Genomic DNA, 21,778 nt, shown 5'->3' on the forward strand with positions numbered 1-21,778 from the left:
TACACTAGTTTAGTGTACACCAGTGTATTGATTGACTTGATTGTCTCCAGAGTAACAAGGGGAATTCCTACCTCTTATTTTTAACATGTAGGGAACACACTGGTTTCGCAACTAACATTTGCTAATTAGCACTAAACATAAAGTACATTTGAGGGAGATGGGAATGTCACTTGTTTTGCAGGCCATAAATCGAAATATTTGACAAATTAAAATTTGAATCTGATGTCAAGGGATCACCAAATTACAATTCATCCTGAGGGAGACATGAATTTCATGGCAATCCATCCAAAAGTAGTTGAGATATTTCACTTAAAGCCAAAAATGTCAACCTCATGATAGCCCTAGACACAAAGTCAGAGGAGCGCCAAAGTCATTAGGATTCATCCTCTCAATACAATGAATAAATATCTATCTGTCTTTAGGGTGCATCCTTTGGGGACCATGAGTGTTTGTACAAATGGATTGGTCTGGATCACGGTGGTGAAGTGACTGACAGACCGATATTGGAATCCCTATAGCCAAGCCACTAAATTGGCTAAAAACACAGAAACATTATCTTGCATCTAAGGCTAACAGTATAAAATATTAATAATAATATTATAAATAATAGAACTCCCTACACAATATTGAGCTGAGTTAGTAAAAATGTATTTCTGTACACAGAAGTTCTCTTTTTGTGGATGTATGGTATTTATATAGTAAACTGTTCCTAGAAACCCAGAATCCTTGTAAAACTTTAATTCCTGAAATTCACTGCTCCACAACCCTGGGCACAGGGCCATATCACAAAATGTACACATACCAACGCCCAAACACACCAGCCCTATACATACACATGCATGAAACAGACATTATGTAAACCTGCATGAGGCACACATGGAACATGTCGTTCCCAATCAACAGGTACGCACAAGTGGCACCAAAATACACAAAAGCATACTTGCACAACTGCACATCTCTACTCACACACACACACACACACACACACACACACACACACACACACACACACACACACACACACCAGACCACATGGGAGGCCCCCCCTCGACCTCACAGGAAGTGCTCCTCCCCTGGACTCCTATTGGTTGCCATAATAGCCAATAGGAATGGAAGCCCAACAAGGAGTGGAGCTCTGGTTTTCTTTTCGTATCTTATTTTTGCTGTCCGTCTGTCTCTCATCGCTTTGAATGTCAGTCCCAGTGCTGGTCTATTTTTTTTTCCTCAGCATTTTTCCAAGGCTCTCTGTGCCTGAAGGCATCATCTTTCTGTTTGGTTTTTATGTAACTGCCATTTAGGGTGAGGGAGTAGGACGAAAGCAGAAAAGCAGATGAAGAGAAACAGATAGTGACACAAAGAAAAGGAGTCAGCATGACGGGAAGAATAGAGGCAGTGACAAAGCGATGAGTTGTGTTTTCTCTTGCTGGCAGAAGAACATTGTCTGAGTTACTACTTACTAGAATGATTTTGGCACATGCCTCAGTTTTTCTGTAAAACTAGAAGCAGGCCTGTGAAAAAACTTTTCACATGAAGTTTTTTATTTTAGTAGCTAAGATCCATGGTTTGCCGTAAATGCCCAATGTCTATTTTGAAAGGATTTTCAAAGGACAGATCACAGGTCAGTTGGCCAATCTCCCTAAGCAGACTTGATACCACCTGTTTAAAGTTATAATCCTTAAGATAACATTATGTCAACTCCCAGTTTTATACATATTTGTGTTGTGTAACTGCTTCTCTGTACAGTAGTTCTCATGTTAATGGCGGAGTCCGCCTTTCTGTGAAATTCAGTGCATATATACTAGATGTCATGTTATGTTGGATGACATTGCTAACTGTCATCTTCAGTGTTCTTAATTAAAACAATTGCTTGCATGCGAGGAATATTTTTGTAGCCCACAGCTGAATTGAAAATATACACCAGTTACTCTTCTCTGCACTGGGTATGTTTGCTGCCCCCAGTGTTCAGTACACTCAGCTCTATTGTGTGTTTTAGCACCTTTCAGCTCATTGTTTTGATTTCACTGCCCACAACTTTACCATTCTGTCTCACCACTCTCTTATGCTGTGTTCCAGCAGACAGCTGTGTTTAACCAGAGAGCTTGAAAACCACTAGACTTCCAGCACCAAATGGCAGACAAACAAAGTTAAATACTAGCTGGTGAACATAGTGGAGCATTTACCAGCTAAAGAGCCAGATATATCCTGCAGAACTTGTTGGAGACAAAAACATGCGGTATTATTGGGCTTACATGCATCATGTGGCCAGAAACACGACCGCAAATGTTACTCTGTGTGTACTGAATGTGTAAATTAGCAACTGTTGGTTAACAAGTTTGCCATAACAACTTTATAAGGTCATATTATTATTAAAAAAAACCAAAGGTGTTTCCACTTTCTTTCAAGATGTTATTAGAGGCCTTAATGGTAGGAATACTGATGGATTTGCCTGTTGTGACACCACCAAACACTTAAACTTCAAAGTTACCCACTATTCTATAACTTTCTTTCAGACTCCAAAGCTAAAACAATCACCTAGAATTGAACTGACCAGCCAAACATCACCTCTTGACATTCTCTGTGTTTGTTTGTTTTGGGGGACACGGGTCAGCACGTGAAATGCTGCATTTCAAGTTATTTGTTTGTCTGTATATGTGTGTGCTGATGATAGGTGGGGGTAGCAGGTATGTCAGTGAATAGCCTCATTATGTTGAGAGGGAAACAGACAGTGGACAAAACTAAACACATGCACGAAACAAAAAAAAGTAAGTTAGAGTCAAGACACTTATTAGGTGAACTTTGACATGGAAAGAACCAGGGAGGAGGCTGTTATCTACACACACACACAGTTTCTGTCACCCTCGCACACATGCAGTAGCTTCGCCAGTGACCCTTGATCTCTGCCCCATGGCCAATGATCCCTCTGCTGCCTGGCAGGTAATTAGCAATGCTAGCATGAGAAAACAACCTTAAACTTATGTGTGTGTCAGTGTGTGTCTTTTTATTCATTAATAATCTAAAGATGATGCTGGTCTTAATGTTTTGGTTGGAACTGTCTTTCCACAGTTTCAAGTAAATACGCAAAACCAAAAATCCAAATGTTGCAGGTTACGTTGTTGTGAGCAATACTCAAACAAACCTGTTTCCTGCTGTCACAACTGAGTGAACCCACATGTCATTTCAACACACCTCTTTATCCTTTTTGATCCTCTCCTTCATGCTGCTTTCCCACTCTTCCTCCCTTATTTACTATCACATAAACCATCGCTTTCTTCTTTGACTCCACTTACTGCATTTCTGCTTTGATAATCAAACAGAAAGGCTTAAAGAGAGACACAAAAACCATGCATTGATAGAACAAAATAACATTTAAATAGGGGATACCAATTACTGGTGGGAATTTGTGTGTATTACACAATACTCTGATTAAAGTACTTTCAAAACTTGTTCTGTTTTCAATTAAAGTAAACAGGTCTAATTATAATCATGTTTCCTACTCTTTTGCAAAAGTATTTCCCAAACTAGCACTGCTTTAAAAAACATGACAACATCAATATCAAAACCACATTGCACTGGTACTAACAACAAAATAGAATAAATAAAATAAAAAATAAAATAGTCAAGAGTAATTATTCCCATCTTTAACCACCAGCCTGTTAACTATGTTCTCTCTCTCTCTCCTTCTTACATCCGTTTATGTGCTGAACCTCTTGTCCTCTCCTGCCTCTCTGTGATGATCAAAGTGTCATCCTCCTATTATCCTTTGGAGGGCGAGCTGTTACACAGCAGGACGGATGTCTCAGTGATTGCTGGGCAGGATGTAGAAAGAACACCAATTAGTCCATTAGTGTGTGTGTGTGTGTGTGTGTGTGTGTGAGAGAGAGAGAGAGAGAGAGAGAGAGTGTGCTTTGTGAGACCCAATTTTAAATTTAGAACTTGAGCTTGTCCTCATCTTTGAACAGTGAGGACAATTTGTCTGTTCCTCATTTCTTCAAAGCTCTGCTTGAGAGACTTGCAGTGTTTTGTATAATGTAGGATAAGTTTATGCTGAGGGTCAGGGATAGGCATACGGCTGTGATGGTTAAGGTTAGGGTTAGGGGTTAGGGAATGCAGTCAGTGAGAGTCCTTACAAGTATAAACATGTGTGTGTCTGAGTACCTTCAGTTTAGTAATAAAATAGTCAAAAGCAAAGAGAAACACACTGTATGCTTCAGAACAGTAGTAATGAGTGTGAAAAGTAACTTGGTACATTTACTCTGTTTTCTGCTACTATATAGTTCTACTCCACTACATTTCATAGGAAAATATTATACTTTTTATACGTTACTATACACATTACGAATTGACATTCAAAACATATGATCAGTGTATAAAATATGATTTATTGTTACAGATTAAACTCCCCAACAATAAATAAAAGTAGTTAGAAAATTAGCGCCACACGTCTTACACATTTATGCATTATGATAATGTTTAACAATATAACTGCTACATAATGAGTACTTTTATTTCTAATACTTCTTATTTAACTATATTTTGCTGACAATACCTCTATGTCTTCCTCTGTACTTATATAATTATATATATTATACATATATAATATATACAGACCCTGACCTTTATACCTTGTGTTTTTCTTTTCATATTTAATAAATATTTCTTTACTATTTATTTTTAAAAAAAGTAGATTTATTTGTGTGTAAGAGATAGCAACACTGGGAAGTTATCAATCCACACAACTTCAGTGACCTTTAACCTTTGATCCCTCACCCCCAGTGATGTGACTCGCCCACACACAGTGCCACATATCACCCACAGGCAAAAATAGGATTAAAAATAAGATTTATTATGACACATACAGAGACCGAGTAACTGCTACACTGGGACACGTGTGTGCATTTATGTGTTTCTGTGAGTGTGTGTCTGCATTTGGACTTCCATCTGTCATCTGAGAGTAGGAGAGAAAGAGTGGCAGTGATCAGTTGACTCTCTGCATTCCTAACCATAACCACATGATGTAACACAGTTTCCGATATCAATGACTCAGCCTGCTGGCCCCTCCAGCCCTGCAGGGGCATCCTACAGAAACCTTACAAAGGGTCGCACTTACAACTGACAGATTTGCTATATTGCCTGCCACACTTATGGTCAATCAAAAGAAAACCAATGACCTTTTGCTTTATTGCAGGCATGGATTTTTTTTGGGGGGGGGATCATGGTTACTTTTCTCTATTTATTTAAAGGGTAATTTTGGTTTATAAGATTATTATTATTTTGTGGTTTTGGCCATCATTGCAGTACTAATACAGTAGGATTGTAATCACCAGTCCAGACAATTACACATGCTTTAAACGTCTGGAGAAGAAAATAAAGGTTTGATGTTATATCAATAGAAATGATGGTGAAACTATTAAGATTAGGTCCAAGATGTGATAAAGTATGTGTTAAACTATCCTTTAACAGAAAAAGTGAGTGATTAAAGCTTGTTTTGGGGCTTTGAGTTGAAATACCCAAAAATGGAGCACTAGGAAACAGCTGTTTATACCACGAGGCAGACTTTGACAGTGGCTATAGGTGCAGGTCAGAACTTGTAAATGTGTGAGCAGTGTGCGTGCGTGTGTGTGTGTGTGTGTGTGTGTGTGTGTGTGTATGTGTGTGAAGAAGAGCCCATAAACACCTGGTTCTCCTCTAACGTCAGCCATGCTGGAAGAGTCTATTGCATAAGAGGTTGACGTATGTTGCGTACTGTTATAACATCTCTTGGAATGCTAAATACCCTTGAAGAAATGTGTGCCAGATGTGTGTATGTGTGTGTGTGTGTGTGTGTGTGTGTGTGTGTGTGTCCTAATCTGTCTGTCAGAGGTGTGTGTGCCAGGTGGGTATGTGTGTGTGTGTCACATGCCAGTAGTGTGTGCACCATCCTTATGTTCTTCAACACGCTGTCATAGCAACACTTACAAACACACACACACACACACACACACACACACACACACACACACACACACACACACACACACACACACACACACATACATAAACAGAAATGTTCGTACTTTTTAGAGGCTGCTTTCTCTGAAGTGGCGACTTCAGTTAACTTCAGTGTTGACAAGCAGGAATGACAAGTATGAACAACCTAAAGTTACCTCACTGCTCCATAGCTTATTTGAATCTCTTGAATGTACGGCTCAGTCACACTGGTGTGAAGGAGACTTCCTACGGGTCTAGTTATAATTACACAAATAGCTTCAACTGATGACCTTCAACTGCAGCTTTTTACTTCATGCTTGGATTTCATGGCTGTTTGCAAATATAATATTCTTCCAACAAAAACACAAGTGTTATTGCACTTTAGCACAGTTTAGCAAACATGCCACAACTGCTTTACGCATGCATAAAAGGTCCCTTCTGATTAAATATCTCATTTGATCATATTCTGTATTTTCTTAACATCATAGAATTACATTAACAAGTTTTATGGTCTAATTAAATTATGCATGAAATGGGCACCCCCAGTGGAGCGCCCACATATCAAGTCTGAGTCATTACCACAGCGGCCCGGGTTCCATTCCAATCCGCTGCATGTCATCGCCTTTCTCTCGCCCCTCGACTCTCTACTGTCACTATCTAAGATAAGGTGAAATGCCAAAAAAAACATGAAAAAAGTTTATAAATTAATGATCTCAGTTTCAAAGAGTCAAATGCCAAAACGTACTATTAGCCAATAATTAAGATAGCAGTGAAATAGTATATCTTGTTTTTTGTTAAACTTTAAATTATATGCAACTTTTAAGGATTTTTTTGGCATTGTTTTCAAGATCCAAATGTTATTTTTCTGTCCTCTGTCTTAGCTTGGCTGAACACTTCTTGGACCAATCTCTCTGCTGAATCCACAGACATGATATTAACCATATAACAGTACAGATCACACATTTTTTCGACTTTCGAGTAATGAGTCTCACTTGGTTTGTTGTTCCTTGTCAGAGCATTATTCGATCTCTGTACCTGTAGCTTTGATCTGATCCATATACACATCTATTATTTACCACCAGATGCCTAACCCCTCCCACTGTAGGCACACACCAAATCATACACCGCACAATGACTAGAGGAAATAGACTTCACACAGTGGTATGTAAAAATACCTCGGTCACCTCCAGGATGATTTGTGGAGTTGTAAAGCTTGCTATTTTTTTGTTGAGTGTTTGCTTGAAGTTTTTATTACAGGGAAGGCATGTTTGGAAAGTGGACGTACCGATGTCAAAGACTCTTTGTGAGGACAATGATGGCAGCAATAGCTGGAATTCCTTGTGTTTCTTAGTGCTGTCATAAAAGGTGCATTAGGGTATGCATTCTGTAAAAGCATCACAAATACCGGAAAGAAACTGTTGCAGAAAAAAGACCTATGCCAATCATTTTGAGGTAATAAGTGAGAGCTGTAATAATGTCACAATGTTGTTATCAAGCTGTTAAATCACTTTTTTTGCTTGCCACCATCTTTCAGAAGATCAGAGGTCAACAATGAGGGAACTCTTCAGGGGAGCAGATGTTTGCTCCTGTAAGAGCTGGTTGCAGAACTTCCCTTTATAGGAATTTCTCTAAACACGGCACCACACCGCTGCAGTACACGGGTCATTTTAAGAGAAATGCTCCATCAAACAATGTTTGCACTGTGAGATAGTTAATGGTCTCACAGAAAAAAATTTAAGAATGTTCTTACAACAGCTTTCAGTTAGTGTGAAACGGTCATCACTGCAATGCTGCAGTGCTGCGTTCTGCCATAATGACAAATGAGCCATGCTAAACTGTACACTAAGGTTTAACGTACAGAATGTGTTGTTGTTGTGCATTTAAAGGTAAGGTACCATTCAAGGCATCCTAGAGAAGATGTGAGCCATTGGTTTGCTTAACTGTGGTATACCTGACACACCACACCTCAGTATTATATGATGATCATCATCTTAAGTATCTTAATTACTATTCTTATGGGATTATGCAGGCCCCACAGCAAAAATTTTAAACATTCTTATCTTTTGTCTTAGTATTTCCATCTCAAGCTGAAAAAACATTTGTCTGAAAATACTAACAAAGCTGGAAAGTGCAAATGCAAGTTCCCAGATGCAAGGAGATGAAAGCACTGATTCAAAATTCACTTCAGTTGTATGCATTTGGCAAACTGTACGTATGGAACCAAAAATCAATAAATCCTCAAAAAACAGCAACAAACTTGTTAAAAGAGCTTAATCATGCCATATGAGTCATGTAAGCCTTAGAGCAGAATAACAAACACAGTGATTACAGTGTGTTCTAACAGTATTTGCTGTTTGGCGTAATTATGATTCATTGACCCGAAGAGTCAGTTTGCCACAATATAATCTTGACTTACATATTGGAGGGCCTGTATCCAAAACAAACAAGACAAGAAGAGTGTGGGAGGGGCACACTACTGCAGGATGTGTGTGTGTGTGTGTGTGTGTGTGTGTGTGTGTGAGTGTATAAACTGTGTACTGTAAATAGCTTTACCGTTTCGTGCATGTGGCTATGTTTCGGAGTTGTGCCCTAGGGGTCGGGGTGTGGTGCGTGCAGGTGTAACGGCAAACTTCTGAGATGGAAGAGTGACATTTTAAAGTATTTTCGTTGTCGTGTCACTTTCCTTCTTCCATTGTTATTCCACAGATGAGCCAAAAGCTGTTTAAACCTCCCTCAGGCGTACAAGCTCTGAGGCCTCGGCCATGTGTGACATCGCAGGACATTCCTCCCAGCGGCTTCCTGGCTTTCATGGCTCGGCCTTCATCACCATCCACAACACACACTTCCTTCCTCTGTGTTTGTGTGTATGTGGGCATTACCGCTTCCTGAGTTCCACGAATGCTGATGTTTTGTGCCGGGGCAGCATCCCGAAACGATACTGACACTGCCTAGGATTGAAAACATACCCTACGCTGAAAACAAAAAACAGTGTGGAAAAAAGTTGTACTAAAAGATTCATTTTACTGAAAAACATCAACTGTGAGTTTGGTAAAAAAAATGTCTGGCACTATAACAAAACTTTACAGAAATGTATCATTAAGTCACCTAAATTGTACCAATATACCCAGTGAGATAGCCAAGTAATCTGAAACTAAGACAAATCAAAATATAGTTCTGATTTTATTAATAGTTTTACATTACTGATAAATAGGTAAACAGTCCGGCATGGACATAAACTTGTTATAACGTAAGATTCCTTTGTACTTACCTCCATTTAATCTCACTCCTCCACCTCTCTTATCCCTCTGTCTTCGACTCTCATTTATCCCCCCCCCCACCCTACCTGCCGTTCCAGTTTACCTATTTGCATGCATAAATGGACATGGTGTTTGTTACATATAGATATTTTTCGTAACCATCACAGTCTCAAAAGAGCATTGTTAAAACTCTGATAACAGAAAGCGACAGTAAGTTGGCAGTTTTCACTTCCATCCCTGCCAACATTGTATTTACTGGAGATGTGACAGGTGGAAACCTACTGAAGCCAAATGTTTTACAAGTAGAGCGCACACGTCTGCACACATCAGTCACCTGCTCCTGGATGCCTGCTAAACCAGTCAGGTATAACCAACCATGCAGCAAGGTCATGGTCTCATTCTTACTGTGTTTACTTGCACTTGAACCTGTACTTGACTTTGCTGTTTTTGTGTTCTTCTTACTAATCTAGTTATTGTAATATATGTGTGTGAAGAAAAGCAACAAGTGGTAATTTCTTCAGTCATACGGACCAGTGCTGACATGTAGAAAAAAACAAATTTTGTCAGTGAGTCAAGAGGCAGAGTGCGCTTGAAACGAGTAAGTCATGTGTGAAAAGATTTACCGCAGGTATATGTATCAAAGATTTACATAGAAACACACCCTGAGGAGGTGATGCGTGACTGTGTGTGATCTGAAAGACGATTATGAGAGTCTATGCAATATATGTCATATACACAGCGATGTATTATGCAAACAAACATTTGCAAACATGCACACGCTTCCTAATTGCACAACATACCTCTAAACATGTCATGATGACACAACTGCCCACATTGCTCAGGAAACAGGCTCAAGGCACTTACACATTCACACAGTGTTAGTTCCAGTGACTTTATGACATGTTACCCCATTTTAAACAACACTCCTGTGTAACTACTGCAACTCAGTAGCCTTTGAACACATACAGGAAATGTATTACAACAATAAAAGCCATGATGATATTCTTCACTGTAATAACTTTATTACCAATGTGGTAAAGATTGAACTCACTGTGAAGAACTTCCTCTACAGATTTTATACTTTTATACTTATCAGCACATGTATGGCCAAAGAAACAGAAGAAAACCCGTCTAACTCCCTGGTTACCACGAGGGTTTGTATTGCTGTGGCAATGTGGTAATGATCAGCATGGATCTAAGACCTCTCTGATCAAAGCTGTTTCAACAACCACTCGTGTAATTTAAGATAACCACACGACTGTGATATACTTCCACCGTTGGAAATTAAAGTGTTTAATCGTCATGATGGAAGTTTTCCACTGAGACAAACCTCTGAACATTCAGTGCCACGTCAGATTTCTGCTTTCACAGACATATAGTAGATGCACATCCTCGCTATCAGTTTAAATCCATTTACATTCAGTCTCAGGTTTCTTTACTGTCAGGCAGTTAGCAGATGGTGTTTATGATGCATTTATCCAGCCGACACTTGGGGCCAGAATACTCTACAAAGCAGACATGCACCAAAAACCACAAGTCAAAGCCTTCAATCAACACTGAATTTTTTTCCACTAAATGCAAATATAATTAGAATTTATCCTCTAGGGACCTTGCATATCTGTTACAAATTTTAAGGCAATCCAGTCAGTAATTGTCAAGATATTTCACTTTGAACCACAAATGTTAACCGGTTGGTAGCGCTACAGGAAAGGTTGCAGACTCCCAAAAGTTAGTAAGATTCATCATCTGGGGACCATACATGTCTGTACAAACTCTCATGGCAATTCATCTATCTATCTTATCTCTAATTATTATTTCAGTCTGGAGCCATGGAAAGACAACATGTCATTTTGGTTCAGGGTGGATGGCGCATTGCTATTATCTTCAACTATCTCATGTATATTATTATTTTAGATGGCCCTCAGTGACATTGGGTCTGTGTGGCACTGAGAAGAGGTGAATGACTATTTGTCTAAGAAAAGTTATTGCTGTTTACTTTCACTCAAGAGCTCAAAGGGCAGACGGATATTCACACAAGCATATAGGCACAAACATAAATGCAATGGATCACTAAAGGTGACTTACCCTGAGGCAGGGCATTTATTAGGTCCTCCGAGGGTCTTAAACATGATGTTTAATGTTTGCACAGGGCAAACTTTTGTAGACAGAATACTAAGAAAAAATGCTGTGAAACAGTTTTTAAGGTCATGGGGAAGTTCAAGCTACAACATGTGATATTAGAGCTACATGCCAAAGTAAACAAAGTAACAAATTAAAAGTAAACAGCCAAAGCATTTGCTTGCATTATATTTGTTGAGTATAAAATGGAGACGCTAATAAAACTTCATAGCCAACATTGCTTTAAAATGTCATAAGATTTCCCACCAAAAGCTGACACTGTCTCCTTTCTCACTGCCTTTTAAAAACAAAAACATGTATAGCATTTTGGTAAATAATGAAACAGCCTACTAGAACATAATGGTAGAAGATCTGCTAAATTTGTGTGTTAATATGTAACGATTTTCACGTACCAGTGTTTAGAAATTAGTGGCATCTAGTGGCGTAGTTGCAGATTACAACCTCCTTGCCCCACCCTCCCGTTCTAACTGTGAAGGAGAAACTAGTGGCCACAAAACCCGCAAAAAAAGCCAGTGTCGGGTTTGTCCGATCTGAGCTACTGCAGAAACATGGCAGTTCAACATGGTGAACTCTGTAGAAGAGGGCCCGCTCCCTCTGTAGATAAAAACAGCTCATTCTAAGGTAACAAAAACACAATGAGTCTTATTTTCAGGTGAATCTATGAATAATATATTATTTTTTATAACTAAATGTTACACGCTTTAACTGAACACTAATAAGTAACTTTCATTAGTGTGTATTCCCTTAAAACTCTGTTGATGCCTTCATGGTTTCACACAGAGGACAATTAATAACAGAGTGCCTTTGTTTCACTTTTAGCGTGATCTCATTGTGTTGAAATCAACAATAGTCCCATGAGCCCCACAGGCACCGGGGGACATCAGTGACCGAGACTGGATGAGGTAAGACAGAACCTCACCCACCTCCCCCACTCCTTCTTTCCCTTCATTGCTCCTGCCCTGCTCCCACTTTTTTCTTTTCGTTTTTTTTTTTCCTGAAACACATTTAAAAACACAAATGACCTCACGCAGCTTCATGATTCTGTTGAACTAACATGCAATGGTTGTATAATGCTGTAAAGTGTGCTTATACACAGAGCTTGAAGGGATACTCTTATGTCTCTTAAAACACCTTTTATAGGTACATACAACACAGGAATTTTCATATAGGTTATAGGTATAGGTTATTATATTGTGATGCATGTTTATACACCCTTTAAGGTTGTTTAGGCCAATATATATATATATATATATATATATATATATGGCCTCTGAACCAAAGGGCCAGCCCCAGCACATGGGGCGCCACCTCATGAATACAAGTCCAATATTCACTGTCCTTTCAGCTCTGTTTCAACTGTGTCTGTCTGCTGTTTAGTGCTGCGCAGGTAGCATACAGAGGGTTTTGGGGGATTTTTGGCAGGACACACGCTGTCTGCTGCATCTGGAACCACCGGGAATAATCACATTTACTATAATCAAAAGAGTAGAGCCAAAACAACCAGCTGAAAGATGCTAAAATGCCCCCAATAATTCTCTGTGGGTTTGTCAGTACGAGTGACTTTTGACTTGATCCATTGTTTATATAAATACATTGATAAGAGCAGCTTTAAAGTTGTATTTTTAGATTGTTTATATTGCTTTATATATTATATATCATTAAACTACCTTAATAAACTAATGATAACCACATACAAAGACTTTTATCTCATTAGGACTCATGTTGACCTCTAAGCACACAACAATACAAGCCACATGTTTGCATGTTCACAGACATACACTGTACATACGTCAGCTGGACAGTTTATACATACACATGCTTGCGAACCCACATACAGGACTGGCCAGAAACATAAACGTCCGGGACCTTTCCCACACACACACACACACTTTGTCTTATCCGATGACCTAACACTTGTGCTGGAGGAAAGGAAAACACAGATAGAGCGAGGTCTGTATTTACCCTTAGATCAGCCCTCAATTGACATAAACACACTCATATACACATACTCCATACTGGCAAGCAGCCTGCTGCATAGCAACACATTTTATCAACAAACACAAGAGGTCAGATTCTGTGCGTCTGTGTGTGTGTGTGTGTGTGTGTGTGTGTGTGTGTGTGTGTGTGTGTGTGTCAGTTTGTAGCCAAATTACCTTTTTTTCTCTTGATTTCTACATGCCAAGTTACCTCTTTCTTCCCCCTCTCTTGCTGTGTTTTCTTTCAATTCACAGTCTTTTCTTCCCTCCTGTTTGCCTCTCTTAAAGGAATAGTTCAACCTTTTGGGGTAACAAGCTTATTTGCTTTCTAACAGAAGATTGATATCACTCTTGACTCCAACTTAACGCACAGACTTGATGCATTATACCCCCACCACACACAGCCTCTAAAGCATTGTATATGTTTATGAGATTGTACATGTTTATGTCTATTTTTATGTGTATGACTTTCCACAGATGTGTGTCCACATGTGGGTAACTGTGTCTATATGTGTTTGGCCGTGATCCAAGCACGGTGCACAGTACACTAGACCTCTGAGTGACAGATTTAAATGAAGTGTGTGGCACCTCAAACCACTGCAGTTACATGTAGCTGCATTAGAAAGTACAAGTACAGGTCCATTTACCATTTACGATTACATGTGCAGTTGAGCAACACTCTGAAAATAAATATATTTTTATGAATTCTGAGAAAAAACATTAAACAGCTACATGAGTTTTTATGAGCAAGGTGTGATTACAAAGCAACATGGAAAGTCTGCGAAAAGATGAACTTGGATTTATAATTCTGGTGTGGATTGGTGATTTATGTGCGTCTGCGTATGTGTGTGTGTGTGTGTGTGTGTGTGTGTGTGTGTGTGTACATTTGTGAGTTATAGTGTTATGAGTTATAGTGTCCTAGCAGGGGAGCCTCAGCAGAAGAGAGGGGGTTTCCTGTTCTTTCTTGGCAAATGCGACTGGAACAAGTGGATGAGTAACAAATGTGTGACACAACACTGTTGGCCTGAAGCTTCAGCGAGTGATTTATTTCATGTGTAACAATCAGCTCAAGGTTTTAAGGATGATCGCTTAGTTAGTTTGACAAATAATCTCTTTAGGAAATACATCAGGGCCAGTTGAAAATGAGTCTTTCGCTGGTTGAAAAATAACTTTGGGGTCAAGATTTTAAATCCTACTCAAGTGGAAGTAAAGGAACAGATTTGTGCATCCGCGATGAGAATATTTGTGCTTTATATATCCGCTGTCTTTCACTCTGTGACACATTAATTTTGGGTTTCTGAAAGAGACAGAACAGAAGACAGACAGACTGGACTGTGTGTGTGTGTGATAATCTAATTGTTTATATCTGGTGGGATCTAAAGTTTCGCCTGGTACCACTCATCTTGGCTCTTTTCACACACAATCGCTAAACCTTCTGAAAATCTTTTCACGTTTCTGCACACACAAATAGCAGCAGAACTGAGCTCTTTTCCCGTAAAGCTGTTTCAGATTCAAACCGAGTCAGCTGTCATTTCCCCCCTGAAATGAAAAGAAAACACCCCCCCCCCCAACCAGACAAGGGAAGAAGAGGAAAGAGAGGAATAGAGAAAAATAGAAAGAGGAAAGGGGTAATAAAGAAAAAGAGAGAAGATGAAGAGGAAAGTATGAGGAAGAAGGAAAGAGTTGGAGATAGAACAAAAAACAAAGCAGAGAAAAAGTGGGAGTGAGGATGGAAAGAAAGAAAGAAAGAAAGAAAGAAAGAAAGAAAGAAAGAAAGAAAGAAAGAAAGAAAGGGTACATCCACTTTAGAAATGTTCCTTTCAAAAGTAGTACAGACACACACATCTATCTTTCTACCACTGAAAATCAGACTTTTCAAAAGTAGATAGTAAAACCAGGAAAAACCAACAGAACTTTTTAAAAACACAATAAATGACAGAAACACGAGCTTCTGCTTGGCAGTAATGTGAGAAAAAACAGTGTGTGAGTGTAGCAGATTGCAAAATGAAGGTGTCGGCATTCACATGTGTTTCTGCTTCTGTTATCAGACCGCTGTGGGAGGAAAAACAGCAATGATTTAAGGAATAGGCCCGGAATCCAAGTATGTCATTGGGTGTGTTTAATTTGGTGTTTAGGTCTTTTCATTAAACCACACCTATTCTCAGATGGTGGCAGTAATATTTCTTTGTTTGCCAAGAGCCGTTAAAAAAAGACTATAATTGAGTTCAACAGTGACCGCCCATTTCCCATTCATTCACTCGTTTCAGTTTTTGTATGAAGAGCCTGGAACCAAGCCAGCTAACTACGAGATGAATCACGACCATTAACATTTGATACGGAGCAAGAGAAAAAAATTGCATAATTATTTTGTTTATTTTGAGTGAAGAAACTACTCATCCCATAAACCACTAAGAATGATCCAGTGACTTCCAGCCTAATGACAGTAGCGCACTTATTCTTGAATTGAATCTTTGTCATCATTACAGTGTTTATATTGTTAATTGTAGTTTGTGTAGTGCGTGCGTGTGTAGTGTAACGTAACATGATTAGTGTGACTCATGCAATTTCTTGTAGAGTCATGTTAGCTAATGTTAGCTACTTTAATAGGCAGCCTGCAAAACTCACCACAGTGCTTTAAGTCTTGTCTTTATACTGGCCCTGAAGGAACCCAAAAGCTGGCCCTCACAAACACTGACCTTTACTTCTCTAAAAAACGAAGCATGGCAGAAAGGGAATGCCTGGATGCTCATAAGGTAATCGATCGTAGAATTCAGTGGTAGCGGTAATTCACAACCTGTTGCAAGTGTGTAAATAGAAGTTGTAGTGTAGTACTTCTCCATGAGATTGCCAATAAAACGTGTTTTTCTTAAAACACCATCATTTCACAATCTCATAGCCCATGGTGAGTCTACCTTGGATGGTTACGACAATATGGCTAATAATCAAAATCCTCCATTCAGAATATGTGTGGGATTTTTACTTCCACAACCTCACTGTTGAGCCCCCTAGAGGAAATTTGAGCCAGCCAAGTTAAGACACTCACACCTTGTTTTAATATTTATCTGTATAAAACTGGACATTGCCTCACACAGGTGCTATTTACACTTGGCACAACAGGCTAGAGAAGCAGGCTTGTGAGCCAAAAGGTCAAGGGTTAGATTCCTGGACCAGCAGGATAACTCTTGGCTATTAGATGAAAGGGCAGCACTTGTATCTTCCCCATTCCCACAACTGAGATGCCCTTTAGCAAGGGCCCTTCCAGGTGTGTAACAGTGTATGGGTGAGCTAATCCAAAGTGAACAGCTCTAAACTCTGCCACAAATTTACTAGAATGCTTCGAGGACACACTGGCATCGGATTTCTGCCGGCACATTCTGACTCCCTGATCACGCTAAAGGTCTGCCTTGTCAACTTTATAAGATGGTAAGGCAAGACCTAACTCCCAAACACAGCTGATTCTGAAGTGCGTATTAAGTCTTATAAAACACTGTTTCAACCAAAAGCAAATGATTCAAATCATGAATCGGCCTCAAGCTTGAGAAAAATTTAGATCTGATTTGTTTGGCCCTATTTTTGTGAGTTTTTTTTCTAAGAATAAGTTAATTTCCCAGCCTTGGAGATAGTTTTCACGCAGTGTTCATCAGGTTGAAAGCTCAAAACGAGCTAGTAAGTGTACTTTGAGCCTGGATTATGTCATGCTTGCCTTTAGGCCAACAGGGACAAGAAGTCCTAAAACTAGCCTGTCAACAGATTCATCTCCATGTCAACAGAGGAAACTCTATCTGCTAATGATGACAGGTGAAATTAAATCTGATCACAATTCAGTTGGGACAGACTTGAAACACATTCTGATGCCAACTGTGAATTCCAGCCATTCACAACCGGGCACAATGTGGTTATCTGGACATTATATAGGCTACTGTACCGCAGAAGATCTAAACTGGGTCAATATGTTCACTTTATATATTCGGTTTCTGTCAAAACGTAAAAAGACATGAAACACGTGTACCATAGTTTGGGCATACAAAGCAAATATTACATTACACACCTATTACACAACAACTGTCATTTAAAGATGAGAGAGTCTCGGATGAAGGTTCCCGGAATCACACACACACACACACACACACACACACACACACACACACACACACACATACACACTTTTTCGTACTTCACACCCACACTCAGAATGTGGCATTTGCCATGTAGGGGGCAAGACGGGGTTACACACACACACACACACACACACACACACACACACACACACACACACACACACACACACACACATAATGTCAAAGAGAGTCAGCAATGTATTCTGGGAAGTGAGATAAGTGGGAAAGAGATGAGAGGGACAGTGGTCACGGAGGGACACGCAGCACCAGACACTAAAACAGATGAATAAAAGAAAAAGTCCTCCGGTTGTTGTTTTGAGAAAAATATAGGAAGAGCAACCCCTGAGAATACAGTTAAATACAGTTGTTGCCATTGTCATGACTAACGTAGACCTATTATTTTGATCATCTATTAATATGTGGGTATTATGAGTGACATGTAAGACTCGTGTTAAAGTGACCCTGCCCTTCTGGCATCTCTCTGCCAAAGTCATTCAATAGCCAGTTCAGGCTTGTTCACATGCAAGAAATGATTTCTCCAAAATATAACTGCCATGTTTGCAGGGTAGCTGTGCTGTCATCTTTTACTTTGTGCTTCGCACCCCACCACTACGGCATCAATTCCACGTTCCTTTACAGAACTGCTGGGTGCATTAAGGAGCTGCAGCTAACAAGGCTTAATAAGAACTGTATATATGAGGGAAGTCTCAACTACAACTGTAGAAGATAGGACTGTTAAAAACTTACACATGCTACCATCCTGTTATAAATATTTTCAATTAAAATGGCCATTTTAAGTCTTTCCAAGGACTCTCATTGCTTTTAAAATAAGAATTTCACTTTAAGTTCTATTTGAATTGAATTCAATGAGAGTACACATTTGCACAAGTTGAAGAGTGGGTGTGGAGGGAGTATGTTCTGTGTGAAAGATCATACTGTTTTCTAGTGACTCAACAACATACCCCTTCTCAAAGTTTTTCCTCCAGTATCCAAGACAGATTTAAAAACTGTACACAGAAAGCATGGAGAACAGTTACATCAAAATTATCTTTATTTGTTAAAGGTTGACTCTGGTGATATTTTGCATTATTGGCAACAAAACCTGTGAAAAGATTATAGACACCAGATGTCGGTCTATAGTGTCCGCTTTCAGGCTATTTCACATTATTGATTATTAGAAGGACCCTCAAAGATATTGTATGCAAACAAATATTACAGATAAGTGTTGTTCTCATTTTGTAAAGCACGATTCAACCACTAAGGGACCACCGTCTTCAGCTCTGGAATATGGTTCCAATGCTTAGAAAGGCTGTGTGATTCCTATTAGTTCTGTGTCAGTCCTCCACGCCCTGTTGCTCAGCTCTATACATAGAGAGTGACTTAGAGGTGTAAAGTCTTCACACCATAGAAATAGATTCATCATGGCAGCTTCACACAGACTCTGTGTGAAAACCTCATGAATCCATTTGCAGCAAATTTCACGCTTTCCTTTAGACTTGATTTGAAGCTATGTTGAGTGCATTATGTCAGGATGTTGAGAAGATGTCTTAAACTCAGAGGCTAAGTGACCTGTTCGAAAATCAAGCAGAGCAAGTACAAATCTGTGAGCATCAAAATATACTTGGTGATGGTCCTACAAAGGTTTCATCTCACAGGAGATTATGCAGAGCCAGCTCATATGCCAATAAAACTTAAAGGCTAAGTCCAGATAATTTCTAACTAAAATATATACCCTAACAATACTAAGCACCACAAGACATTCAAGGTGGACTATGAGTACTGAGCCATGGTACATAGTACAAAACCAGCTTTTCACTATCATAAGTTGCCAAGATGGCTGTGAACACTGGAATTTGCCTGCTTGTCATCCCCTCCCTCTCCCCCCTTTCCTGTCACTCTCAAGCTGTCTCTATCAATTAAAGGCAATAAAAAGCTCCAAAAAAGTTATTACAAATGTCTTCATGAATCGTAATAAATCATTCAGTCCAAAAGGCAAGAAAAACCACCAGCATGGTTGTGATTAACAGTTCATTCTTGTTCTTGGAAACAGCAAAACAACTAGGCAGCTCTAACTGCTGCAGAAGATTATGTGACACCCTTGGAAATCCAGAGCAGCTATTGAGTGAATAAACATGTTTTTGTCAACCAAAATGGTTGTTTCTGCTACAAACATACTATAAACTGTTAAAGGTCCAGGGTGTAACATTTAGGAGGATCTATTGGCTGAAATTAAATATAATATTCACAGGTATGTTTTTTGTTTTGTGGATAAACATCTGAATATAGGAATCGTTGTGGACACTGGTTGGACGTTTTTGCGCTAGTTTTGCAGCCACAGTATTTCTTCCTACACACTTCACAAACTGTTCCCATTCCCAGGTGAAATACAAATATAGATGGAGCGATGTTCAGTTGGTTGCAACCTGCAACGTCACCATTAGCTGCCACTGAATCCTACACACTGGTCCTTTAAGAGATCCCATGTGATGCCAACAAGCTTAAAGACTGGCTGCAGTATTATACAAGTATATGAATGAGCCGTATGTTCAAGAGTGGCTATAAATTACCAGTGGAAGTCTCATATTCAGATTCAGGAAAACCACATCTAATTATATAGCTGGTATTCTAAAGGAGAAAATCAGTGTCATAAACTGAACTGCTACACCTGCTGCATCTTCACACCATTAGGTACAGTAGCAACCGGCCATCCATCTGTCTGTTAAAACAACATGGCAAAGGCATATGAGATATCCATAATGTAGTGATGATAGCATCAGTCACAAACCACTAGCTTGAGTGGGCATTACTTACAGGATGTGTATCATGCTGAGAGAGCGATTTCCTAAACACACATGCTTACTTTAACACCCACACGCACGTGCACATACAGACACTCATTTCTGCTTTTCTGGGGATCACACATTTCTCTCTTCATATCTGTCAACATATGATTAAGCTGTCGAAGTTTAAATGAATAGTTGTGGCAAGGACTTGGCATCTGTGACTGTAAACATTTACATTCTGAGCCACATGATATGATCAGTACAGCCAGCTAGTGGCTGATGGTGGCCAAATGGTGCTATATACGTTCTCAGCTTATCTGCGATCAAGGGAGCAAGACCTCTGCCAGCAGTCATGGTGGTCTTTGTCATCATTCCATCAATCCACGTTAGTCACTTGAATTCTTTGTAATATCTGCCAAAATATGCACCAGGTCTCTGCTTCAGCTACTGTAACAGCTTTCTGTGGTTACACTAAACACTAGCGAATACATTAGCAACAATAAAGGCTGTCACCAGATTCTTTTATGACAAATTATCCCCGACATTACAGATATACATACTGTGCATTGCGCTGTATTTTCATAAATGGTAATATTGCAGCATATGCAAGAGTGACTCCTACAAACAGGAGAAGAAAATTCAGGAATTGAAAGTGTGTGTGTTTATGTGTGTGTTAGTGTGTGATTCCAGTGTAAACTGCTTTCAGTTAAATGAATGAACAGAACCAGCATTCATGAGTGGTAAATTTAGAGGTGGTTAGAAAGCAGGTAAACAAGCTTTTTTTCCCTCACCGCTACATAAAAAAGATGCAACTGTTGCAACTATAATCCAGCTGACAGGAATTTAAATTATAGATGAAAGATTTCTACTGAGCAACATTGCTATTGGGTAAAGTTCATAACGAAACTGAGCTTTGAATATAGGACTTTTGGATACAAGAAGCTACACTCACAACAATCATGTTAAATGATCTAACACACATTAGATACAAGACACATACACAATCTTCAAGTTTGCTTCTTGATCAACAGCAGCAATACAGAATGAATACAATTTTAAAATGACGACAAGAAGTCAGGAAGTTTTTGGTTTGGGTTTCATTTCCACTGCAACACTTTAAAGATTACTGTGATTATGTGTATTTACTGTGGATTTAACATGTATACATATGCCCACTCAGCTATTGTACACCTTTTTTCCCACATCTGTTAATGTTTCACTCACTCACTCACTCACTCACTCACTCACTCACTCACACACACACAAACGGAGAGAGAAAGAGAGAGAGCCTTGAGTAATAGCACTTTGTTTGGAGACTGTGTGGCTAAATATACCAATAACTGATTTATGAGCAGGAATACTGGTGGCCCTGACACTGATACAGATGATGAATCGCAACAGACATCAGGGTGTGTGTGTGTGTGTGTGTGTGTGTGTGTGTGTGTGTGTGTCTGTGTGGGTTGGTGAGTCCCTGGTGTTAGGGAGGCTGTCTGCATTCCTATAACTGTAATGAATGATGAGTCAGATGATTATTTGAA

At 39.4% G+C, this 21,778-nt stretch overlaps 1 protein-coding gene across 4 annotated transcripts in view; it reads right to left on the minus strand.

The window, feature by feature from the left end:
• The window catches only part of LOC127358806 (ninjurin-2-like), a 31,048-nt gene that overhangs the window by 8,285 nt on the left and 985 nt on the right, over nucleotides 1-21,778 (minus strand). The window lies entirely within an intron of this gene.

Source organism: Dicentrarchus labrax, unplaced genomic scaffold (genome assembly GCF_905237075.1).
Source record: "Dicentrarchus labrax unplaced genomic scaffold, dlabrax2021, whole genome shotgun sequence".
NCBI lineage: Eukaryota > Metazoa > Chordata > Actinopteri > Moronidae > Dicentrarchus > Dicentrarchus labrax.